Source organism: Sus scrofa, chromosome X (assembly GCF_000003025.6).
Source record: "Sus scrofa isolate TJ Tabasco breed Duroc chromosome X, Sscrofa11.1, whole genome shotgun sequence".
Classification (NCBI taxonomy): domain Eukaryota; kingdom Metazoa; phylum Chordata; class Mammalia; order Artiodactyla; family Suidae; genus Sus; species Sus scrofa.
Genome location: NC_010461.5, coordinates 91,012,990 through 91,040,887, shown reverse-complemented (window position 1 = coordinate 91,040,887; position 27,898 = coordinate 91,012,990). Strand labels below are relative to the sequence as shown.

Below are 27,898 nucleotides of genomic sequence, written 5' to 3'. Positions count from 1 at the left end.
TCCCCATATAAGCTCTGAATCGGGTGATATAGAAACCAGTTCCTCAGATAGCCTACAGACAGCCTAGAAAGTTGCAGACAAGTTCCACTCTGCTTCTTCTGTCCCAAGGGAGGGAACCGGAATTGGATTGATTTTCCCTGACCATACTGCACCACACTAGGGAAAGGGTGAGGCAAGGGTGAGTAAAATGCCATGAAATTTCCTGCCATTCTGACTGTAGCTTTTACTTGACTGGGCATTTGCTTGGTTGCTACTGATCTTTAACTGGCTTCTGGAACCCCTATAAAGTTATTTTAGTCAGTCCTTAGTTATTTGATGCTTCCGTGAGGACCTGGATCTTCCTAGTCTACCATCTTGCTGACATCACTTGTTTGTACTTATAATTAATCACTGAATAAACAATGTTTGGTACATAGGAAGTGCTTAACAAATGTTTACTGAATTGAATTTTGTTCATCTGACTTGCATTATTCATCATTGCTTCAGGTATATTAGACTTGAATCTTCATCTAGATTGTAAGTTCCCTGGGGTAGGGAATCATTCATAACTTCTGCTGTGTTTACACAAAATAGGTGTTTAACACTTGCTTATTTTGCTCAAAGTAGGTGTTTAATAAATATTTATTGATTTTATACGCCTGAATTGGCTTTTACCTCTTATCCTTGCCTTGCCTTTGCCCAGAGTGAACAGCAGACTTGGATCTCATTAGATGGTACATAAAAATAAATGGATTGGAGCCATATATTGCCCTCATCTAACTCCCAGGAGGTAACAATAAATTTAGGTCTAGCCTATACTCAGCCCCATGCCAAATTCACATTCATTTCCAGCTAAAAGTAGGTACTACCATCCTTGTTGAATTTTTACTATTTAGGTTTGTGAGTCCCAAAGGAAATACCAATTTTAGAATAAAAGTAACAGGTAAGAAACTCCAATTTATCTCCAAGAATCCATGGGGCAGATGCTGTAATCATTATCTCACAATTATTCCTTCCTTCCTTCCTCCTTTCCTTCCTTCCTTCCTCACACAACTGTATATTTAACAAGCACTACTGAACAAGAACTGATGATGCACACATGAGGCGAGTAAGGCGTGGACCCTGCCACAAAAGAGTTCACTGTATAGTAATCACATCTCTATCTGGAATAATGGTTACTCTTTGAAAGAATTCAAACAGCTAATCATCTCCCTGGTAACAAAAATTTGGAGGGAAAGGTGTGTCCAAGATGGAGGAGTAGGAAGACCCTGAACTCACCTCCTCACGTGGGCACATCAAAATTACAACCACTGGCAGAGCAACTACCAATGTGAAGAACCTGAACCTAGCAAAAAATATTTTCCACAACGAAAGCTATAAAGGAACCACGCCAAGATGGGTAGGAGGGGCAGAGACACGGTAGAGTCAAGACTCACACCCCCTGGGTAAGTGACCCACAAGCAGGAGGATGATTACAATTGCAGAGGCACTCCCCAAGGAGTGAGGGGTCCAAGCCCCACATTAGTCACCCTATTGCTCTGCACCAGCAAGACAAGCCCCCAGAACATCTGGCTTGGAAGGCCAGCAGGGCTAGCATACAGGAGAGCCTAAAGGCTGTAGAAAGAAAAGACTCTACTCTTAAATGGTATGCACAAAATCTCACATGCTTCAAGTCTCAGCACAAATGCGGTAATTTGAAAGGAGCCTGTGTCAGACCCATCTGCTGATCTTCCTAGAGAGCCTCCTAGAGAGGTAGAAAGCAACCAAAACTCCACCTGAGGACACAGACACTGGTAGCAGCCATTCTTTTGGAGCTTGTTTTACAATGAGAACACTGGTACTAGCAAGTGCCACTTTTGAGTCCTCCCTCTAGCTTATTATCTAGCTTATCTGTCCACTAGCAGACTGACATCAGGCCCAGGCCACCCCTCTTCCCCATAACTATGCACTCCAGGAACTTGGGCCTGCCCACCAGAAGGTTGGGACAAAACCCTGTGCCCCACCCCCAAGCTCCCACAACCAGCCAACTTGGGACCTGGCCCCACGCACCAGTGGATCAGCACCAGCCCTGAGATCCCCTTGACCCCACATCCAACCACCCCCAGGACCCAACCTTCCCATCAGCCAGCTAGCACCAGAACTGAGACATTCCAGGCCATGCAGACAGTCATGCTATTACCGAGCCCCACCCACCAGCAAGCCAGCAGCCACTGCACAAGGCAGTACCTGGCAGGCAATCAGGCTGGGCAGCCAACCCTGCCTATAAGTGTGGCCACAGTAGTCAGCCCTGCTGCAACAGAAGGGTCCACATAGACTACATACAGGACATCCCTAGAGAATATAGCTCCGGCAACTAGAGTGGAGTGTGATGCTGGGCCCCATATGTCTCCTATATAAGGCCACTTCTCTAATACTTCTCTAATAAATGTAACCAACCTACCTAATACATAGAAGCAAACACAAAGTATTAGGCAAAATGAGAATACAGAAGAATATGTTCCAAATGAAGGAACAAGATGAAATCTCAGAAGAAGAACTAAGTGAAGTACAGATAGTCAAGCTACCTGATAAAGAATTCAAGGTAATGGTCATAAAAATGCTCAACAGACTCAGAAGAACTGATGAACACCGTGATAAGTTTAATAGAATTAGGAAATATAAAGAACCAAACAGAGCTAAAAAAATATAATAACTGAAATTGAAAGTACACTAGAAGGAATCAACAGTAGATGAGATGATACAGAGGAATTAATCAGCAAATTATAAGACAGAATAGTGTAAATCACCCAAGCTGAATAGAAAAAAAAAAAAGAATTAAAGAAATGAAGATAGTCCAAGAGATCTCCAGGACTGCACCAAGCATACTAACATTTGCATTATAGGGGTACCAGAAGAAGAGAGAGAGAAAGGGGAAGAGAACATATTTGAAGAAATAGTGGCTGAAAACTTCCCTAACTCCGGGAAGGAAATGGATATCCAGGTTCAGGAAGCACAGAGAGTCCCAAACAAGAAAGAATGAAAGAGGCCCCCACTTAGACACATTATAATTAAAATGGCAAAAATGATGATTAAGAATCTTTAAAGCAGCAAGGGGAAGAAAGTGGTTATATACGAGGGAACTTCCATAAGGCTATCAACTTACTTTTCAGCAAAATTTGGCAGGCCAGAGAGGAGTGGTGCAATGAAAGGAAAAAAATCTACAATGAAGAATACTATACCTGGCAAAGCTATCATTTAGATTTGAAGGAGAGATAGAGAATTTTACAGGCAAACAAAAGCTAAAAGAGTTCAGCACTACCAAACAAGCTTTGCAAGGAATGGTGAAGGGATTTCACTAAGCAGAAAAGACCATAACTATAAATATAAAAAATACGAGAGGAAAAATTTTATTGGTAAAGGCAAACATACAGTAAAGGTAGTAGAGGAACCATTTATAAAACTAGTAGGAAGGTTGAAAGACAAAAGTAGTAAAATCATCTACATCAACAATAAGTAGTTAAAGGATACGCAAAACAATTAGATGTAAAATATGATGTCACAAACATTAAAGATGGGATGAAGTAAAAATGCAAGATTGCTAAAATCCATTCAAACTTAAGAGATCATCAATTTAAAATAATAAAAAAAAATAATAGTGTGTGTATGTTGTTATATATGAATCTCATGGTAACCACAAATCACAAATCTGTAATAGGTACACACACAAAAAAGAGAATGGAATCCAAACATAACACTAAAGAAAGTCATCAAATCACAATGGAAGAGGCCAAAAAAATGTGGGGGGGGGGAGTAGAATTACAAAAACAACCAGCCCTGTAAATCAACTATAACGGAAAAAATAAAAATCATAAAAAACCAGAAAACAATTTTAAAAATGGCAATAAGTACATACCTATTGACAATTATTTTAAGTGTAAGTGGACTAAATGCTCCAATTAAAAACCATAAAGTAGCTGAACAACTATAAAAAACAAGACGATATATTATATATATATATATATATATATATATGGTATACACATCAGGTACACGTTTCTGATCTAAAGACACACACAGACTGAAAGTATGGAAATGGAAAAAGTTATCCCATGTAAATGGAAGGGAAAAAAAGCAGGGGTAGCTATATTTATATCAGAGAAAACTTTAAAACAAAGATTGTTACAACAGACAAATAAGGACATCACATAATGATAAAGGAATCAATCCAACAAGAAAATACAACAATTGTAACTATATATGTACCCAACATAGGAACACCTAAATTCATAAAGAAAATATAAGCAAATATACAGGGAGAAATTTAAAGTAACACAATAATAGTAGGGGACTTTAACACCCTACTTACATGAATGAACAAATCATCCAGACATAAAATCTATAAGGAAACACTAGCTTTAAATAACACGTTACGCCAGATAGACTTAACATATATAAAGAGAGAACACTGCATCTAAAAACAGCAGAATACAGGAGTTCCCATCATGGCACAGTGGAAACAAATCTGACTAGGAACCATGAGCTTGTGGGTTTGATCCCTGGTCTCACTCAGTGGGTTAAGGATCTGGCATTGCTGTGAGCTGTGGTGTAGGTTGCAGACTTGGCTCAGATCCTGCACTGCTGTAGCTATGGCATAGGCTGGCAGCTGTAGCTCTGATTGGACCCCTAGCCTGGGAATCACCATATGCCACGGGGAAGGGGGGTCGGGCTAAAAAAAAAAATGGCAATAAGTACACACCTATCGACAATTACTTTAAGTGTAAATGGACTAAATGCTCCAATTAAAAACCATAAAATAGCCGAACAGATATAAAAACCTAGACTATACATGCTATATATACAGTACACACATCAGATACACATTTCTGATCTTATTGCCATTCTTTTAAAGTGCATGTGGAACATTTTCCAGAAAGAAACACAGGATAGACCACAAAACAAGTCTCAATAAATTGAAGAAGACTGAAGTCATATTAAGCATCTTTTCCAAATACAATTCTATGAAACTAGAAATCCACTTTTAAAAATTGCAAAAAACACAAATGTGGAAGCTAAGCAATATGCTACTAAACATCCATTGGATCACTGAGGAAATCAAAAGTAGCTAGAGACAAAATGAAAATGGAATCACAATGATCCAAAATCTATGGGGAAAGAATGGATATGTGTATATGTATAACTGAATCTTTGTCGTAGAGCAGAAATTTTCATAACATTGTAAATTGACTATACTTCCAAAAATGTTTAAAAATGAAAAAATATAAGAAATTTTAAAAATATATGGGACACAACAAAAGCAGTTCTTTTTTTTTTTTGAGAGGATCATATAATTTTTTTTAAAGCAGTTCTAAGTAGGAAGTTTATGGTAATACAAGTCTACTCCAGAAAACAAGAAAAATCTCAAACAAACAATCTAACCTTATACCTAAAGGAATTAGAAAAAGAAAAACAAACCCCAAAGTTAGTAAAAGGAAAGAAACAATAAAGATCAGAGCAGAAATAAATGAAATAGAGACTTAATAATCAATGAAATAGAGCAGAAATAAATGAAACAGAGAAAATTATAGAAAAGTACAATGAAACTAAGAGCTGCTTCTCTGAAAAGATAAACAAAATTGAAAGAACTTTAGATGGACTTATCAAGAAAAAAAGAGTCCCCAAATAAATAAAGTCAGAAATGAGGGAGTTCCCATCATGGCTCAGTGGTTAACGAATCCAACTAGAACCATGAGGCTGCAGGTTCAATCTCTGGCCTCGTTCAGTGGGTTAAGGATCCGGCATTGCTATGAGCTATGTGGTGTAGGCCAGTGGCTGTAGCTCCAATTAGACCCCTAGCCTGGGAACCTCCATATGGCACGGGTGAAGCCCTGAAAAGCAAAAGACAAAAAATAAATAAATAAATGAATAGAAGTTATAACCAATACCACATAAATACAAAGGATCGTAAGAGATTACTATGAACAGTTATACTTCAATAAAATGGACATCCTAGAAGAAATGGATAAATTCCTAGAAATGTGCAATCTCCCAAGACTGATTAAGGAAGAAATGGAAAATATGAAAAGACTTATTACCAGTAATGAAATTGAATCAGTAGGAAAAAAAAAACCACTCCCAACAAACAAAAGTCCAGAACCAGAGAGCTACACAGGTGAATTCTACCAAACATTTAAAGAAAAATTAATGCCTATCCTTCCCAAACTATTCCAAAAAATTGAAGAGGAGGCCTTTGTCACTGTGACACCAAAATCAGAAAGACACCACAAAAAAGGAAATCATATGCCAATATCACTGATGAAGAAAGATGAAAATTCTTCAACAAAATATTAGAAAAATAAATTCAATACAAATATCATATTCCATGATCACATGTGATTTACCCCAGAGATACAAGGATATTTCAATATCTTCAAATCAATCAATCAGATGCACCACATTAACAAATTGAAGAATAAAATCCATACGATCATCTTAATAGAGAAAAAGCTTTGACAGAATTAGACATTCATTTATGATAAAAACTCTCACAAACTGGGTACAGAGGGAACACACCTCAACATAATAAAGGCCATATATAACAAACATATAGTCAACATCATACTAATGGTGAAAAGTTGAAAGAATTTCTGCTAAGATCAGGAACAAGCAAGGATGCCCACTCTTGCCACTTTCATTCAACATAGTAAGTCCTAGCGACAGAAATTAAATAAAAGAAAGAAAGAAAATGAATCCAATTGGAACGACAAAAGTAACCTGTCACTATTTGCAGATGAGATGATACTATGTATGGAAAATCTTAAATATGCCACCAAAAAACTATTAGAACTAAGAAGTGAATTTTTAAAAGTTGAAGGACATAAATTAATATACAGAAATCTATTGCATTTCTATTAACAATAACAAACTATCTGAAATAGAACTTAAGAAAACAATCCTTTATACAATTGCATCAAAAAGAACAACATACTTGGGAATAAACCAAACCAAGGAGGTAAAAAACATATACTCAGAAAACTATAAGACACCAATGAAAGAAATTGAAGGAAACAAAAAGAAATGGAAGGATATACCATGCTTATGGAGTGGAAGAATAAAAAATGATCATACTACCTATGGCAATCTACAGATTCAATGTAATCTCTATCAAAACACCAAGGACATTTTTCAGAGAACTAGAACAATAATCCTAAAATGTGTATGGAAACACTAAAGACCCTGAACAGCCAAAACAATATTGAGAAAGAAAAACAAACCTGGAAGTATCATGCCCCTGATTTCAAACTAAACTACAAAGCTATAGTAATCAAAACAGTATGGTACTTGTACAAAACAGACACATAGATCAGTGGAACAGAATGGAGGGTCCAGAAATGAATTCACACTATATTGTCTATATATATATCACAAAGTAGGCAAGAGAATACAATGGGGAAATAACAGTCTTTTTAATAAATGGTATTGGAAAACCTGGCAGCTTGAAAAATATATTCTCTGGACTACTTTCTCATGCTGTTTACAAAAATAAACTAAAAATGGATTAAAGACTTAAATGTAAGACTTGAGACTTTAAAACTTCTAGAAAGAAATTAATATAAGCAGTATGCTCTTTGACATCAGTCTCAGAGATTTTTTTTTTAATATGTTTCCTCAGGCACGAAAAAGAAAGGCAAAAATAAACAAATGGGACTACATCAAACTAATAAGATTTTGCACAGTGAAGGAAATGATCACCAAAGCACAAAGGCAGCCTACCGAAGAGGAGATGATATTTGCAAATGATATATCTGCTAAGGGGTTAATATTCAAAATATACAAGGAAGTCATACAACTCAACATCAAAAAAACCAAACAACCTGATTAAAAATGGACAGAGGATATGAACACTTTTCCAAAGAAGACACAGACGGCCCATAGGTACATGAAAAGATGATTAGCATCACTAATTATTAGGATGATTCAAATTAAAACCACAACGAGGGAGTTCCCTTCAAGGCGCAGTGGTTAACGAATCCGACTAGGAACCATGAGGTTGTGGGTTCGGTTCCTGGCCTTGCTTAGTGGGTTAAGGATCTGGCGTTGCCGTGATCTGTGATGTAGGTTGCAGACACAGCTTGGATCCCGAGTTGCTGTGGCTCTGGTGTATACTGGTGGCTACAGCTCTGATTAGACCCCTAGCCTGAGAACCTCCATATGCTGCGGGAGCGGCCCTAGAAAAGGCAAAGAGACAAAAAAAAAAAAAAAAAACCCACAAGGAGATACCACCTCACATCTGTCAGAATGGCTATTAGCAAAAAACAAGAAATAACAAAAGTTGGAGAAGATGTAGAAAGAAGGAAATCCTTATGTACTGTTGATGGGAATGTAAATTGGTGCAGCCTCTATGGAAAACAATATGAAGATTTCTCAAAAATATTAAAAATAGAACTACCATACAACTCAGTAATTCTGCCTCAGAGTATTTTTCCTAGAAAACAAAAACACTAATTAAAAAAGATATAGGCGTGCCTATGTTTATTGCAGTATTATTCACAGTAACCAAGATATGGAAACAACTTAAGTGTCCAATGATAGATGAATGAATAAAGAAGATGTGGTACATGTATACAATGGAATATTACTCAGCCATAAAAAAGAATGAAATCATGCCATTTGCAACAACATGGACAGACCTATAGGGTATTATGCTAAGTGAAGTATGTCAGAGAGAGAAAGAAAAAGGCCACTTGATTTCACTTATCTGTGGAATCTAATTTTAAAAATGAGCAAAAATAACAAAAACAGAAAGTCTCAGAGATATAGAGAACAAACTGGTGGTTACCAGAGAGAAGGGGAGTAGGGGTATGAATGAAATTGATTAGGGAGATTAAAAGGTACAAACTTCCACTTATATAATAAATAAGTTACCAGGATGTAATGTATAACATAAGGAATATCATCAATAATACTGTCATAACTTTGTATGGTGACAGATGGTAACTAGACTTACCATGGTGATCATTTCATAATTATAAAAATATCCAATCACTGTGATATACACTTGAAACTAATATAGTATTGGTTAGTCAATTATATTTGAACAACTTGGATCTCGAGACCTCTCCCTTTGCACTCTAGGACACAAACATACACATACTTTTAAGTAGGCAAGCTATCGAAATTTCTCTTTTGGATTTTCCACATCTCCGTTCAGTTATTCTGGCACTGCCTCTTCCTGCCCCAGGCAGCTAGTGTCCTCTTAATTCTACCAGCTAACATGTATAGAGAGTTTACACTGCCTTGCACAGTGCTCCCACCTGTTGGCACAGAGCCACTTTTTCCTGACAGCACTCTTTGCTCTGCTTTCACCTCTCCAACATATTCTGTCCTCTGGCCCAATTCCCAATGGCTCTCTTAGCTCTCTGTTAGCTGAAAAAAGAATTTTGCTAAGGCACTATGGTTGATAAATTGCATTATTGAGGGAGTTCCCAGGTGGTCTAATAGTTAGGATTTGGCACTTTCACCACTGTGGCCTGGATTCAATCCCCAGTCTGGGAAGCGAGATCCCACATCAAGCCACTACATGCTGTGGTGGAAAAAAAATTTTTTTTCATTATTAAGCACAGTGAGGATATAGACTTGCTGACAGCAGCCAGGGCTGGGAGGGAACTACCTCTCAGAGCATCTCCTTTCTCTGATGACAGAGCAAACTGTTTCACCTTCCACTGGTTGTGTACTAGTCTTTTTTTTTTTCCTCTTTTTTTATGGCTGCACCTGTAGCATATGAAAATTCCTGGGCTAGGGGTCAAATCTGAGCTGCAAGCTGAACTACGCCACAGCTTGCAGCAATGCCAGATGCTTAACACATTGAGCAAGCCCAGGGATCAAACCCACATCCTCATGGATACTATGTTGGGTTCCTAACCCGCTGAGCCACAACAGAAACTTCCTAGTCTTTATCTGACTCTGTCCACAATTCCCTACCTACCATCAGATTTCCCAGCAATTCCGCTCTCGGTAGACACCCCACACTGCCTCTGCCTTAGCTCAGGCCATCATCACCTCATGTCTGAGCTATGCTACTAATAGCTCAGTTTTATCAACTGCTTATTAAGTGCCAAACACTGTTCAAGGAGGTGGACACGATTTCATCCTCACAGTAACCCTTTGAAATGAGTAGTATTATTGTCCCCATCTTACAGATGAGGGCCTTGAAGCAGGGTAACTGGAGCCACATGGCTAACAAGTAACAAAACTGGGGCACAAACTCAGGGAACTTTAGCCCCACATTTAACAGTCACATCATAAGACTTCTTTAGCTGGAGGGAGAACAGAAAGACAGAATGTGTAGAAATCGCTTCACTGAACAGCTTCGGTCTCCTTTTTGTTGTTGTTGTTGTTGTTTGGAAGTTATCATAGCCCCAGGAAGCAAGTCCCCACGAAAGAAGGTAGCCAGAGAAGGTTTCTTGAAGTAGCTAGTCCTTAAAGGCCAAATGCAATTCAGACAAGAAGAGAGAACAGCGGTGGGTATTTCAGGCTTGGTGCATGACATGTGGAAAGGTAAAGAGTGAGGAATGCTCTAGTTGTGTGGGAATGGCCGAGCATAGACCAAGCTGCTGGAGCAAAGGGTTCCTTTGGGGGAAAGCTGAAAATCCAGCAAGAGAGGCACGTTAGGGCCAGGCTGGTGCAGTCTTGAATGCCAAGCGAAAGGGGTTGAACCTCATGAGCAGGCCAGTGGTCTCCACACTGTGTTCCCTGAGGTCCACGAAGAAGGGCCCCTCCCTCCTCACCTCCACTAAAGCATAGCTACATTATTTGGAGCATGTCTACTTTTATCTGCTTTTCATGTTGGGGTTTCAACTACCTTGAGGAAAGCATCCCCTTGCTAATTGGAAACCAAAGAACAAACAAATGAACAAACACACTTGGAAAATGACTACTCCAGGCAACGGACGGCCAGCTATGGTTTTGGACCAAGGGTATAACATGACCAGAATGGTGTTGTAGAAAGAGAATTCTGGGCGTTCCCATTGTGGCTCAGCAGAAATGAATCAGACTAATAACCATGAGGTTGCAGGTTTGATCCCTAGCCTCACTCAGTGGGTTAAGGATCCAGCATTGCTGTGAGCTGCGGTGTAGGTCGCAGACACAGCTTGGATTCCACATTGCCGTGGCCATGGTGTAGGCCAGGAGCTACAGCTCCAATTCCACCCCTGGCCTGGGAACCTCCATATGCTGCAGGTGCAGCCCTAAAAAAGGCAAAAAAAAAAAAAATAGAATTCTACCAGTAGAACGTAGGGTGGACGAGAGGAGAGAATGAGTAGAGGAATCTGCAGTCACTGTTTAAGTTGACAAGGCCAGTGGCAGTTGGAATGGGTAGAAAAAGAATAGATGTTTGAAACATTCCAAAGGACAGACATAGAACAGTTAACACAGCATGATTAGTGATGGGATGGGAGAGTCAGAAAGGAGGCAAGGGGTTACATCTCTCAAAAGGACAGTTCAGCTGGGAGGGGAAATATTTGGGGTCAGAGAGTCCCTTCCAATGTGCCTCAAACCATAGCATGCTGGGGGAGCTGCCCTCTGACTCCTCAGAAGAGAAAACCGGCCTCTGTTTGTTATTCTGGAAAGGAAAATAAACCAACACATTCATTTTCAAGAGTGAGCTGGGCAAAATAAAGAGCTATTTTTCAGGACTACTCAGAGACCAGTTACCAGATATTCCTGTCTGACAAGGCCAGTGACAGTTGGAATGGTTAGAAAAAGGATAGATGTTTGAAACATCTACCCTTGGGAGTCCTTCAGAAAAATGGTGAGAAACAAGCTTAGCGATGAGAAATGGTCTTATAAGCATATACTGTCCGTACAGAGCAAGAACTGTTTTAGATTGGGCTCCAACAAATGGAGATCAGGAGCTACGGGGCAGCAACCAGATTTAATTCAACGGTCTCTAGAGCACCTAGCACATTACTGGTGCTCAATCAGTGTTAAATCAGCCATGGAAAGCAGCACAGAGCTAGATGCCTAGAGTAAGAGAGAAATTGGGTTAGGCCAAATGAGACTCAAGCAGAGGCCTGATGAGAAATGGAATTAAGATCTCATGTTACAACCCTTTCCTACAAGTGGAATGAATATCCGATGGGGAATTTCACATTCAAGGCTTAACCCCCGTGCCAATTATGTATGTGACTTTGGACAAGTCACTGACTTCTCCAGGCCTAATTCTCTCTGTTGTCAAGTGAGAGCAAGTCCCATCATATACGGCTGCTATGTGTGGAGTTAGATTTTTGGAGGGGTCACGCCCAAGGCCAGAGATCAAACCCAGGCCACAGCAGCAGCCCAAGCCACCGTAGTAGTGACAATGACAGGTCCTTTACCCACTGAGCCACCAGGGAATGCCAATTTTTAAAGTGCTTTAAAAAGCATCAAGTTTATACATAATAAAGTATTTTGATATGGCTCTTATGTGCCCAGATAATGGTATTTTTATAAGTCAAACCACATATTAACATCCTAACCAGAATTTTTATAAGTCAAACCACATATTAACATCCTAACATTTTCTTATACAAGCCTGAAAGAACTTTATAGTGAACACCCATGTCCCCACCGCGTCTTTGATTTTTTTTTCTTTGCCTTTTAGGGACACACCCACGACATATGGAGGTTCCCAAGCTAGGGGCTGAATCGGAGATGTAGCCGCCAGCCTATGCCACAGCCACAGCCATGCCAGATCCAAGCCGCGTCTGCGACCTACACCACAGCTCCCGGCAAAGCCGGATCCTTAGCCCACTGATTGGGGCCAGGAATTGAACCCACGTCCTCATGGATGCTAGTCAGATTCATTTCCCCTGAGCCACGACGGGAACTCCACCATGTCTTTGATCTTTAAAGGCATCATTCAGCAACAGTTGCACAGAAGAATTAGTAAAGCAGATTGATACCTGTCATTTTCTGTAATTTGTGTTCAGCTTCCTATTCTAGCCTCTCTAGTCCCTTTATATTGTCTTGCAAAGGAATCTTTACCTGAGGGAGAACCCAGAACATGTTCGCTGCCCCAAAAAAATGTATTTTCTCTTTGCTTCTCAAGGTTGGCCTAGAGTACGCGTGGCTGAGAAAGGCAGGAGAATAACTGGATTAGATCAGAGAAGAAAGGCATCAGGAAGATTTGGTCCAGTTGGACAAACTGCCACCAACCATCTTCAGGGAACCCACAGAAGAGAAGATCCTATCTTTGGATGCCCATGCCTTACAAAGGTCCTTTTCAATTCAATCTGTATTTATTCTGGGGCAATACACTGATTATTGAGAGACAAATGAGATCTGCTGAACAAATGCACAGTAAACTTTTTGATAACAAAAGGAGAGAATCAGAATGCTATTTATAAAAACCAGCCAAGCAATCTTGCCATAGGTTACTTAAAACCCTCTAACCCAGCAATCTTCCCTCCGACCCTGGTAAACACGCTGAGATGAATGAGGATGGTGCCCTTGTCCATAGGAATGACCACAAAGTTCTAGACAGCTTGAACGCTTATCAATAGATACATGGCTGACTAAAGCCTGGTATAATCATATTATGGACCATTATGTAGCTATTTGAGTTTTTTTAATTTTATGGAAGTATAGCTGATGTACAATGTGTTAATTTCTGCTGTACAGCAAAGTGAGTCAGTTGTGTGTGTGTGTGTGTATATATATATATATATATATATATATATATATATATATATTCCTTTTCATATTCTTCTTCACTATGCTTTAGCCCAAGATATTGAATGTAGTGCGTTGTGTTCTACAGCAGGACCTCATTGTTTATCCACCCTACATGTACCAGTTTGCATCTGCTAATCCCAAACTCCCAATCCTTCCCTTCCCCACCCCTCCCCTACCATGGCAACCACAAGTCTGTTCTCTATGTCTGTTAAGTCTGTTTCTGTTTCATAGACATGTCCATTTATGTCATCTTTTAGATTCCACATATAATTGATATCATGTAGGATTTGTCTTTCTCTCTCTGACTTACTTCACTCAGTATGAGAGTCTCTACTTCTATCGATGTTGATGCAAATGGCATTATTTCATTCTTTTTCATGACTGAGTAGTATTCCATAGTATATATGTACCACATCTTCCTTTATTTTTTTTTTAGGGCCACACCCATGGCATATGGAGATTCCCAGGCTAGGGGTTGAATCGGAGCTGTAGCTGCTGGCCTACACCACAGTCACAGCAACGCCAGATCTAAGCCATGTCTGTTACCTATACCACAGCTCACACCAACACCGGATCTTTAACCCATTGAGCATAGGCCAGGGATCAAACCTGCGTCCTCGTGAATGCTAGTCAGATTCACTTCTACTGAGCCACGGCAGGAACTCTGAACACATTTTCCTAATCCATTCCTCTGTCGATGGACATTTAGGTTGTTTCCATGTCTTGGCTGTTGTGAGTAGTGCTGCCATGAACATACAGTATATAGCTATTTGAAAGGATGAGCCAGATCTATGAGTACTGATGGGCTGGGAGGTCTGTGATGTCCTCTAAAGTGTATAAGCCAGGCCGCAAAGAAATGTCTATCTCACAATCCCATTCTAGTACAAACACCAAAATCTCCAGGGGATATGATCTGCGCCTGTGTGTATTTGCCTGTGTGCAGGAAGGCTGTGGGAGGATCCAGACTCAGGCTGTTACTATTGCTTATTCTGTAGAGAGGGAAAGGGCAGAGGAGCGCATTGCTTATTTTGCTTTGTGCGCTCGTGCATTATTTCACTGATGGCACTAAAATTGTGGAACATCTGTGATTTCGGAAAAAGTTTAATAATTCTTTTTTTTTTTTTTTTTTTGCTTTTTAGGGCTGCACCCACGGCATATGGAGGTTCCCAGGCTAGGGGTTGAATTGAAGCTGTAGCTGCCAGCCTACGCCACAGCCATAGCAATGCGGGATCCAAGCCACGTCTTCCTGCAACCTACAAAATAGCTCACAGCAACACTGGATCCCCAACCCACTGAGCAAGGCCAGGGATCGAACCTGTGTCCTCATGGATGCTGGTCAGATTCATTTCCACTGAGCCACGACAGGAACTTCCCCTAACAATTCTTAATAAAAACTTTGCATGGGATTTAGAAGACTGCCCACCTCCACTGCCATCCTGGTCCTTCTGCTCCGCTGTCCTTTATGTCTACACTAAGAGGCAATAAAAGTGATTTCCTGCTCACACACTCTAGCCTCTTTTGCTGCTAAATCGTTTGCATGGCGGGAGGGGTGGCAAGTGAAGGTGGTGGAACAGGTAGGCCTTTAACTAGGCTTCCTTCCCCTTGCCCCTTCCCATCATTCCTGGGAAACAGAAAGTCACACACAGCCCTGTGCATAAATAGCTCCCGTGTAAATAAGAGGCAGTTGTGTTTCAAAATCACACCTTCCCTTTCAAGGAATGGGGGAAACTGGCAAACCCTGTGGTTGGAGGAGTCCAACTGCCCAAACTGCCTGCCCCCCGATGCTGCTCCCTCCTCCTTTTGCATTCTGGCCTCCCCACTTACCGCCCCCCCCAAAGAATAACCACCCAAGTCACAAAAAGAGTCATCTCTTTTGAGCACCCACTAGGAGGCTGGCATGGCCTCATGCAAGGCATTTTCAGCCATATCATCTCAAGCTAATGTGCACCACAAGTTCTGTGATAGATAGATATTCCATTTTGCAAAAATGGAATAGGCTGGAGCCATTTTAGGAGGCCCTCCCTGGTTTTGTTGGCTTTTTTGCTTTTTCTCTTTCTTCCTTCCTTCCTTCCTTTCTTTCACTGCACCCACATTATGCAGCAGTTCCCAGGCCAGAGATCAAGCCTGTGCCATAGCAGCAACCCAACCCACAGCAGGCACAATGCTAGATCCTTAACCCGCTGAGCCATGAGGGAACTCCTCCGGGGTTTATTTAATCCCTTGATACATCAAAGGCTTGAGATTCCCATAGTGCTCTTCCAACTACACTTGATGAAAGACACAGATAGGGAGTTCAGAGAAGTTGGCTCCTGAAGAGCAGAAATGGGAATGGCTTGTCCAGGATTCGATTTCGCCAGAGAAGCTGGCAGCTTCCCAGAGTTATCACAGAGCACCCAAGGGGCTCTAGTTCCCGACTTGTAACTGTGTGGCTCTTACGCAATCCCCAAGAGCCATTTCTTTGTGATAGCAATTCCTGACATCGAAATAACACTTCACATTCTGCAAAAATGTTCCCTGTCTGGTTCTGTATCTTTTTCTCACAAATCTGAGGGAGATAAGACAAGAAAATTACCCCAGTTATATAGAGGAAATGCTTTCACAGGGGTCAGGTGACTCACCCAAAGTCATAAAGCCAGGAAATTCAAGAGCCAGGACTAACATCTAGGTAGTGAATGAAGGAAGCCACTGTCTGTGGTTGCTACACATTTTTTTTTTCTGTTCCACCAATTAATTAATTAACATCAATGATGGGATTATGAAGGCACCGTGTTACCTAGAGACGTAAAACATGGATTTTGTTACTCACCATGTGGCCTTGGCCAAGTCACTGACCAGCTCTATGTCTCTATTTCTTCATTACAGAAAGTAGCTCTGTAATAAAAATGCCTACGTCCTTGGGAGTTCCCATCATGGCTCAGTGGAAATGAATCTGACTAGCATCCATGAGGACGCAAGTTCGACCCCTGGCCTTGCTCGGCGGGTTAAGGATCCAGCGCTGCCTTGAGCTGTAATATAGGTCGCAGATGCGGCTCAGAGCCCACATTGCTGTGGCTATGGCGTAGACCAGTGGCTACAGCTCTGATTTGACCCCTAGCCTGGGAACCTCCATATGCTGCAGGTGCGGCCCTAAAAAGCAAAAATAAAACAAAAAACAAATAAAAAGCAAAAATAAAATAAAATAAAATAAATAAAAAATAAAAATAAAAATGCCTGCCTCCTTGAGTCATCTTAAGAACTCTCCTATGAGGTAACTCATACAGAGCTCTTAGGAGAATTGAGGGCATTTAGCACAGAGCTCAGCACGCTGGAAGAATTCGGTACCTATAAACTATTCTAAATCTTGAAATACTCAAGATATGGCTCTTGTTCACAAGTACGAATACAAAGTGTAGATCATTGTGAGGCTGTGGAGCCTGCCAAGGTTATTTTGTAATAGATGCTTTGATACAGAGCACATTTATTCATAAGGACTGAGAAGCCCAGAGATGGAAGACAAGATAACAAGAGGACGGCAACTCTCAGAGGCCATAATTGGTAATAATCCCTTTTCCTCCGCCTGCTGCCCCGGGGGCCACTGGGAGGTGAAGTGACAGTGGGTTGTGCTTGCTTTCATCCACGCCATGAAATGGCTTAACCAGATCCAACTCACACTCTGCCGGTGCCAACTTTTGGCCTGGCATCTTCCCAGTGGGTCAAATCCTCCCCCTCGCCAAACATAAGAAGTCACCCAGGGACATTTACCCCCGTTGTCCCAAAGGTTCAGAAGGGTGGAGAGAGATGGGGCAATTGGAAAAACAGGGAGGGAGGACCCAAGTGGGAAGGGGGACCGGTACGGTCCAGTGACAGGACCAGCAACAAAAGCAAATGAACGCTGCCTTCCTCTGGCGACAGCCGGCTTAAAGAGGTAACCAGTCCTAAAGAACTCGAGGAACCGGGGTGCGTGAATGTACTCAATGCCACTGAGCTGTTCACTTTCCAATGGTCAATTGTACATTATATGAATTTTACTTCAATATAAAGCAAGAAGCCAGGGGCTCACAGCACCATAGTCCCAGAGAGAATTGTTTGCAGACACCGGCCCTGGTCTGGGGTTCAGAGAACCCCTCATAGACAACAAATGCCTATTTGTGTCTCTCCTGTCACTACCTGTCCACTCTGGGCTGCCCACTCATGCCCAGATGAGTGTGTGTGTGTGTGTGTGTGTGTGTGTGTGTGTGTGTGTCATTTCTCAGAGTAGCTTCTGTGATTCTTGACTGTGAGAATCTTCTCAAAAAATAACAACAGTAACACTTAATCGTTATTAAACTCCCACTCTAAGCCCAGCTTTAATGCTCAGAGCGATCCCCAGAGGTAGGACTTAAGATCACACCTATGTTAAAGATGAGAGAATGGAGCCCCAGGAAGTTCCAGGAGTTGCTACAAAGTCGCTCAGTAAGAGAGGTGGACACGCTAAAGCTCCAAGTCAGGCAGCAGTGACGCGTCCTGCACCAAACACCTACGCTCTGCCAGGTGCCATGGAGACACCAGAACAATCTAAAGGATGTGGCTTCCTCCGCCCTCAAGGAAATGACAATGCAGATGGGGATGGTGTCCTGGAAGAGACGGCAAAGGACCACGCTAGAGTGCTTGGCTGCTAAATGAATCTTCTCATCATAAGCAAGAGCTTAGCGAAGAGCTGATAATAATAGTAACCACAATGATGATGGTAATTCACATGGGCTGAGCACCTTTCTTTGTTCCTGCCACGTGTTTAACACGCCCAACCTGATTTATTCCTTACAGCAATCCTGGGAGGCCCACACTCGCATCAGCCTCATTTGAAAGTAAGGGAACTGAGAACATTGGAAATCAACCAGCATTCAAAAATTTTTTAAAAAAGAAAGTAAAAGGAGTTCCCGTCGTGGCTCAGTGGTTAACGAATCCGACTAGGAACCATGAGGTTGTGGGTTCGGTCCCTGCCCTTGCTCAGTGGGTGAAGGATCCAGTGTTGCCGTGAGCTGTGGTGTAGATCGCAGACGCAGCTCGGATCCTGAGTTGCTGTGGCTCTGGTGTAGGCCGGCAGCTACAGCTCCGATTCGACCCCTAGCCTGGGAACCTCCATATGCCACAGGAGCAGCCCAAGAAATGGCAAAAAGACAAAAAAAAAAAAAAGAAAGAAAGAAAGAAAGTAAGGGAACTGAGGTTCAGAGAGAGAAAACAAAGTGACTCGTCCAAGGTTGCACGAACAAGTCAGGGTGGACTGGATTCGAACTACTCTGTTTATACGTACAAGAGACTCAACAAATCTCCATCAAATGAATGACTCTTTCCATCTACTGTGCACCTGCCCTGCCCTCTATCTCATTTTAAAAATTTTATTAAAGGGTAGTTGATTTCTAATGTGCCAATTTCTGCTGTACAGCAAAATGACCCAGGCATACACATATATATTCTTTTTCTGATATTATCTTCCATCACGGTCTATTGCAAGAGATTGGATCTAGTTCCCTGTGCTGTACAGTAGAACCTCATTGCTTGCCCATTCTAAATGGAATAGTTTGCATCTACCAACCCCAAACTCCCCATCCATCCCACTCCCTCCTTCCTCCCCTCTGGCAACCACAAGTCTGTTCTCCATGTCTGTGAGGCCATTTCTGTTCTGCAGATAGGTTCATCTGTGCCATATTTTATTTTATTTATTTATTTTATCTTTTTTTTTTTTTTTTGCCATGTCTTGGGCCGCTCCCGCAGCATATGGAAGTTCCCAGGCTAGGGGTCCAACCGGAGCTGTAGCTGCCAGCCTACGCCAGAGCCGCGTCTGCGACCTACACCACAGCTCACGGCAACGCCGGATCCTTCACCCACTGAGCAAGGGCAGGGACCGAACCCGAAACCTCATGGTTCCTAGTCGGATTCGTTAACCACTGCACCACAATGGGAACTCCCATCTGTGCCATATTTTAGATTCCACATATACGTGATATCATGTGGTATTTGTCTTTCTCTTTCTGACTTACGCTCTCTATCTCATTTAATGCCCGCAACCTTATGGATTTAGTGCAGTTATCGGCCTCACTTTACAGATGAGGAACCTAAAGCCCAGAGATGTTAAGTAACCTGCCCAAGTTCACACAGCTATTAAATAGCAACATTATGATCCAAACTCAGGTCTGCCAACCCCACGTCTCTCTCAATTGTCTTCCAGAGCCCTCTCTGCTCAGTAAAGCCCAGCAATCTCCTTCCGTGTTCCCATGTCAGTTGGCTTTGAGTTGGATGTGAACAAGGGAGATACAAATAACAGGCTGGCCTCTAATTTGATGCCTGGAAAACATGACCGAAGCATGCAGGCAGAGGGGAAGGGTACTACCATGAGGGAAGGAGGGACGTGAGGCCTGGAAAATTCTTTCTTTCTTACTTTTTTTTTTTTTTTTTTTTTTTGGCTTTTTAGGGCGGCCCCTGCAACATATGGAGGTTCCCAGGCTAGGGGTCGAATCAGAGCCACAGCGACAGCAACACAGGATCCGAGCCATGTCTGTGACCTACACCATGGCTCACAGCAACGCCAGATCCTTAACCCACTATGCAAGGCCAGGGATTGAACCCGCAACCTCATGGTTCCTAGTCGGATTCGTTTTCACTGTGCCACAATGGGAACTCCAAGGCCTGGAAAATTCTGATGGAGGCAGAGGCTATTCTCCATATGCTCCCACCAGAGGACAGACACTTTGGCTCCTCTTACAGCAAAAACGACAAACTCGGGGCATGCCACAGCCAGCCCAAAACAGGAGTTTTCCTTGGAAATCTGTTTCTAATAAACGATTCCTCCCACTAGAGGAGGCAGCCGGGCTCAGGCAGCCTGGGCCCTGACACTGCATCAGAACTCTGCTGCTCTCTGCAAGAGCCTCAGCTTGGCTCCAAAGGCCACCCACCAGAAGGGGCTGAACTTTTCCCGTGACCTGTACCACGAGCTTGCTTTTGAAGAGACTGCTTCATGTCCCTAGCATGTGCTGCCAGCCTTTGTTTATGCTTGTTCTGTTGGGTGGTCTGTTCTATTCCAGGGATCAGAGTTGACTCCCACAGGGCCAGATCACATGGCTCCCAGGGTGATGCCAGAGTCAAGGGGTCAAGATGGAGAGTTCCCTGGTGGCCTAGTAGATTAAGGATCTGCTCTCGTGTCGCAGGTTTGATCCCTGGCCCAGGAACTTCGACATGCCTCGTAGCCAGCCAAAAAAAGGAGGGGGAGGGTCAAGATGATGGGCTGCCAATCCAGAGAGCTCTGCATGCCCACGTGACTTCACTTAGAGAATTTCTCCTATGGAGTTGAGCCCAGAGGAGATAGTTCCAAAACACCTGTTGACTGACTGCCAGATCGATGGTGGGGTACCTCAGTCCTAGAGCTTTGCTACTCCATGGACCAGAGGCACAGGTATCACCACAGTCTATTAAACATGCAGAATCTCAAGCCCCAGCGCAGACATTCTGAATCAGAAACAGAGCTTTTTTGTTGTTTTGGGGGGTTTTTTGGGGGGAGGGTTCTTTTGGCCACACTTGCAACAAATGGAAGTTCCCAGGCCAAGGATCGAACTCAAGCCACAGCAGTGACAACACCGAACCCTTAACCACTAGGCCACCAGGGAACTCCCCAGAAACTGAGTTTTAACCAGACCTCCAGGAGACTTACATGAGCATTAAAGGTAGAGAAGCACAGGTGTAGGACAATGGCTCATAAAAACAGAGGAATGAGGCATCCAGCAGTTTCCCAATCTGGATGTACATTATTTCATCTGGGGAACTGGGGCACTTTTTAGAATTTCTTTTTTTTGGAAATAATTTTTTTTTTTTGACCGCACCCGAGGCATACGGAAGTTCCTGGGCCAGGGACTAAATCCGAACCGCAGCTGTGACCTACTCCAAAGCTGTGGCAAGGCCACCTCCTTTAACCCATTGTGCCAGTCTGGGGATCAAACCTGTGCCTCCACAGGGACCCAAGCAGCTACGGTCCAATTCTTAACGCACTGTGCCACAGCGGGAACTCCTTTTTGGAAATACATGTAAACCACGAGTTCTAAGAATGGCCCCTTGTCAGCAGGGTGAGTCCTCAGCCAGATTCACCAAATGTGAGCATTTTGCCCTCTTTGCTGTATGCCTTCCTCCCTACATTTCTACGTGGTATTTTCCCTTCGGTCTATTTGCATAAATTGCAGGCATCATGTGCTTCACCCCTAAATACTTTAGCGTGTATTTCCTTCGAACAAAAAAATCCTCTTTGGTAATCACAGCACAGTTAGAGAGTTGGGAAGTTTTAATATTGATGCATTATAATATTATCGAATTATAGTCTGTATTCAACTGTGGTCAATCATTTTGATGCTGTCCTTTAGGGCAGTTTTGTTTTCCAGCTGGAGAGCTTTTGAAAAGTGCCAACCCTTTAGCCCTAGCCTCACACCAGTGAAGACAGACTTTCTGAGGGAGGGGCCTGTGCGTACATGTTTTCTAAGCTTTCCAGGAGATTCTGATGGGCAGCCAGGGTTAAGAACCTGTGTGCTTTAGGCTTCATCTATGATCCCTGTATAACATACAGGGACGCCCTTGTCGGCTGAATGAACCCTGAGTATAATTTGTCTCGGCCCCACATCTCCTTTAGTCTGAGTTCTGCCATCACTCGCTGTCTAGAAGGTTCCTTGGGCCTTCCCTCACTGTCTTGTGAGGCTACTGCTCTAAAGGAAACAAAACATTCATTTTTCCACCCTGCTATTTCCCCTACAGCCACTCAGCACAATCTTTCTTTCCTTATAAAAAAAAAATGAAGCCTTGGAGTTCCCCGGTGGTGCAATGGGTTAAGGATCTGGTGTTGTCACTGCCGCAGTTCAGGTTGCTTCTCTGGCGCTGGTCTGATCCCTGATCCTGGAACTTTTTCATGCCGAGGGGTGTGGCCAAAAAATAAATGAAGCCTTGAGTGGTATATGCTCTGGGCTGAGTTCTCCACGAAGCTACTTCTAAGAAGTTGGCTACATTACCTGGAATTTGCAGAAGAACAAGGGCAGATGGTGGGAAAAGAAGGCGAGGGAGACAGCAAATCAATTAAGGAGGGGGCCAAATCTCTCTCTTTGGGCTGGCCCCAAAGTTTCTCTAGGGTTCGCAGACTGCTTGCCTCTAACTAGACAGTTGTCCAATTACCTTGGCTTGGAAAGCAAGCCGCTGAGGTGAGCAGATGTAGGAATGTCGGGCTATGGTGGACAAGAAGGTGATATACAGATGGGAAGCGACTGAAAAACCCCAGCTAATCCCACGAGCCAGCAGGCTTTCCGCATTTCCTGAAAGAATTTGGGTCAATCTCACTGGTCGGTTTAATTGCTTCAATGAATCTGTTCCGTTTCCAGCCGTTAGCAGAGGAAGGGAAGGCTGCAAGGGAGCTGAGCAAGAGTTCATGGTATTTTGTCTGCTGGGTGCACACCTGTTTCCCCAGTCCCGAAGCAGCGCTGCCACCCTCACCTCCGCACCTCTGCCCAGCCAAACATCTGTTTCACTGCAGCCAAAGAAAGTCGGCTTTCTTTGAAAAGGCTCTGACAGAGGAGGCTTGAGTCCAGATTTGTACGTGTTTGTGAATCTATTCTGGAAGAAAAGGGGAAGGTACAAAAGGGATCCTTTGGCTTCAAAGCTGCTTTGTCAATGTCTGACAAATCGACTTGCTTTTAGGATGTATTGATATTCTGTAATATTCGAGAGAACCAGCCTACTCAAATGGATTGCTTTAACAGATGCATCTTTGCAGTTAGTCAATGACAAAATATTTGTGAGTGGTTAGTGTCTTTCCTCCTCGCAAGCACTCAATAATATGCCAAATGAAATCATTCCCTCTGGCCCAGGACTCGAGAACATTGTGAATTGTGTTTATCCTGATTGGGAACTAAAGAATACTCAAGGTATTGCCAGAGTCTAAATGGAGGGCACTTGTATTACTAGACAACCTTTAGAAAATTCCTTAATTAGGACCCTGTGTACACTGCCATTGCCATTTCTAATCATCTCTTTCATCGGAGGACTCCTTGTCTTATTACAGATTTTGGTCCCTGCCAGTAAGACAGAATGTGCTTAAATTGATCAAGGATGTGTGAATTGCACGAATCTCAAATTTTCGTACAAAAAGGCCAGCTTTGGGAAATGTTGTCATCGAGTACGCTATTTCACATAGCTTAACTCAAGCTAACAAAGGGACTGTCTTTCACATTAGAACTACTAAAAAATGGCTAGTAGTCTCTCCAACCATGAAGTTTCATTTGCTGGTTATTTAATATACTATCTTATATTTTATATTTAGTGTAATTATTTAACGTATATGCTATAACATATACACTTTGAATATATACTTTGCTATATATAAATATTATATATTATGCATAATTCTTCTATAATTAATATAAGATAAATAATATATAAAATATAATAGGAGTTCCTGTGATGACACCATGGGTTAAGATTCTGACTGCAGTGGCTCAGGTCATTACAGAGGTGTGGGTTCAATCACCAGCCTGGCTCCGTGGGCTAAAGGATCTGATGTTGCCAGAGCTGAGACTCTGATTCAATCCCTGGCCCAGGAGCTTCCATAATCCACAGGTGTGGCCATAAAAATAAATAAATCCATAAAAAATAAATACATAAATAGATTATAAATGTAAACATATATAAACGAATAAATATAATACTATACTATTACAATACTATATGTTTATAATATAAACATATTAATGTTTAATAAATATAATACTTATATGTGTTTTTATATACATATAAATATATATATAATATAAACACCTCTAAACATTCCAGGATGTCTCTCTCTTTTTTTTTCGGCTGCACCCTTGGCATTTGGAAGTTCTCAGGCCAGGGATAGCGCCTATGCCACTGCAGTGGCTCAAACCACAGCAGTGATGACAAGCCTGGATCCTTAACCCACTGAGCAACACAGGAATTCACCTAAGATTTTAGGATGTCTTAACCTGAATTCAGGTTTACATGTAATGGTGGAGTTCAGACATACACCAATTGAACCTGACACTTGCCCGGTCTCTTTCCGTTCTTTTGGCACCGCCACAGTCAAGATCCAGTAATCTCTCTCTCTTTTTTTTTTTTTTTTTTTCTTTTTAGGGCTGCACTTGAGGCATATGGAGGTTCCCAGGTTAGGGGTCGAATCGGAGCTGCAGCTGCCGGCCTATGCCACAGCCACAGCAATGCGGGATCCGAGCCATGTCTGCAACCTACACCACACAGCTTGCAGCAACACTGGATCCTTTAACCTACTGAGCGAGGCCAGGGCTTGAACCTGTGTCTTCATGGATGCTAGTCGGATTCCTTTCTGCTGAGCCACGACAGGAACTCCAAGATCCAGTAACCTCTTTCTTCTCACCCTACACCAATCCATCCTCAAATACACATATCCCCTGCCTTTAGAATAAAAGCCCCCAATCCTGCATTTGTCATTCAAAGTCCTCTCCACAACCTAGTAGCAGAGATTACCTCCGCTGCTCCCGGTCCTGTACCCCATGCTCCAGGTAAACGATCCCATTCTATCGCTATTATATATGAAGCAAAGGGAGCCAAAAGTGCTTTGGAGAGCTTGCTATGTGCCAGACCCTGTGCGGACTACTTCATATATTATGTCATCTACTCCTCCCCACAACCCGATGAGGAGTTTTATTACGCTCATTTTCCAGGTAGGAAAATAGAGGCCAGGAGATGTGAAGTAACTTACTCAAGGTCAGGCAGCTAGCGAAGCATGCAGTCGGGGTTTGAAGCCAAACCGTTTCACTCCAGAGTCTTTCCTCTTTACTTAGGCTGCCTGAATATATTTTGTGGAATTAGTCCTGCATGTTTGTGCCTCCACATTTCTGTTCATGGAAATCCAGCCACACCCCTCCTTCCCACTCCACCATCCATCTCTGCCTGCTGCAGTCTTGCCCAGCTCAAACAGCACCTCCTCCATGAAGCCTCCCCTGACTTCCCAGAGCTAAAATTCATTCTTCCTGGCTCTGTGTTCTCAAAGCATAGGCTACAGCTCTTATACTACTTTTAATCATTGTCATTATCTATACATGTGTTGCCTCTTCCCACCCACCCCCACCCTTTTATGCAGGAAACCGAGCTCATGGGCACTGTGCCCCTGTGACGCTGAAGCCCCGAGAGTGCAGGCAGACGCCACGGCCAGGGATGTGGCAGAGGTAGGCAATGAGGTAGGTACCCTCTAATCTCCCTCCCAACTCCGAGGTTCTACGATCTGCATGGTCGTTTCCCCAAGGGCAGGGGTGTCCCCTCCACGGCAACAAGCAGAGGAACTGGCCCATCTCTGGGGAATTGCTGAGCCGGCAAGACTGCATTATGTCTGATGTATGTGGGGATGAGCAAGTACCAGCCATGCTCTCCCTGCCCATCTATGTATTATCTATCCATCACCGTCATGTGTGTTTGAAGGTGACCTTGCTCTGCAGGTGTGGTGCGAGAGCTGCAGTCCTTTTCACAGTCCCTTCTAGGAAGGCGATCCTCCTTTGTGCTGTACGAATTGATGATCCGAGCACATAGGACGCCTGCAGCACATGGCGCTTTGCCCTTCGGTCTAAGGCCAGTGGTGCGCAAACTTGATTGTGTATCGGGGTCACCTAGGGACCTTGTTAAGGTCCATACTGTGGCATCGCAGTCCCAGTCAGTCCAGGGTGAGACCCAAGAACTGGTACTTCGAACAGATTCCCAGATGACGTGGCTGCGGCAGGTCCCTGGGAAACACAGAGAACCACTTCCCAGACAATGGCTTCACTCGCAAGGAACTGGCTTCCCTCTGACTGCTGCCCACTGAGTCTAAGGGGGCGATGGGGGTGGAGGGGGAGGGAGAGCACCGAAAGGGGGGCCTGAAGACCAAGGTTCTACTGCAGCTGTGCTCTAGCGAGCTGTGTGACCTCAGGCAAGTCTCTGTGCCTCGCTGTGCCTCTAGTTTCTTCTGTTATTCAGCCCATCTTCTGCGGGTACACATCAGGCCGGGGGCTACTTCTCATGCAGCATCATTGCCTGCATTCTGTTTAGTGCAGGCACCCCTTGGCCCCAAATATCCAAATGCTGCTACTTGGGTGAGGACTTTTGATAATAAACATAAACCAAACCAGAAAGATGCTCTGGATTTCCCATCAATTCCACTTATCAGGCCAAGAAAAACCCCTCCTTCTATGCTACCAATTATACTCATCATTAAGGCAAAATCATGAAGATGGCATGGGCTGTGGTATTACTGCCACATTCAGCGTTAACTAGAGTTCAATGATCAGAGAGGAATCGAGCACAGGAGACTCAGAAAGTTGTGATGGTGCCTAATAATTATTTGTTTTTTCACCAAAGATTGGACAGACAATCTAGACTTCAGTGACCCCTGCTCTGTTCTTTCCCTTCATGGTTCTGGCATCTGTCATCGGTGACTCTGCTGGAAACAGAGGACAATGGCAGGTCCTCTATTTGCCTATTGTGTGACTACCTGAGGCTTGCCCTATGGCCAATTTCCTTCCATTTCCTTCCTTCACAGCATGAGGGAAACTGACCTTGCTCAGTTCTGTTCTAATCACACCAGAGCTGATCCTTAAACTCGTCAGGCCTCAGGGCCTTTGCACTTGCTGTCCCCCCCTGACTGTACACTCCTTCTTAGGGCTCTTGCCCCCTCTCTTCTTTAAAGTCTTTATTCAGATGTCACCTTCTCAGTGAGACCTTCCATAACCATCCATCTTGGGGGGTGGGGGGGCTTTTTAGGGCCTCACCTGCAGCATATGGAAGTTTCCAGGCTAGAGGTCTAATTGGAACTGCAGCTGCCGGCCTATGGCACAGCCACGGTGGGATTCCAGCCATGTCTGCAACCTACAGCACAGCTCATGGCAACACCAGATCCTTAACCCACTGAGAAAGGCCAGGGATCAAACCCGCATCTTCATGGATACTAGTCAGATTAGTCTCTGCTGAGCCACAACAGGAACTGCCATACCCATCCTATTTTATGTTTTTTTATTTTTTACTTATTTTTTATTTTTTGTCTTTTGCCTTTTTAGGGCCTCACCCGCAGCATGTGGAGGTTCCCAGGCGAGGGGTCCAATCGGAACTGTAGCTGCTGGCCTACGCCACAGCCACAGGAAGGCCAGATCCGAGCCGCATCTGTGACCTACACCACAGCTCAAAGCAACGCCGGATCCTTAACCCCCTGAGCGAGGCCAGGGATCAAACCTGCAAC

The 27,898-nt window shown here is 43.2% G+C and overlaps 1 protein-coding gene across 2 annotated transcripts in view; it reads right to left on the bottom strand.

Moving 5' to 3' along the window:
• The window catches only part of PAK3 (p21 (RAC1) activated kinase 3), a 302,356-nt gene that overhangs the window by 203,444 nt on the left and 71,014 nt on the right, over nt 1-27,898 (bottom strand). The gene's annotated exons all lie outside the window — the stretch shown is intronic.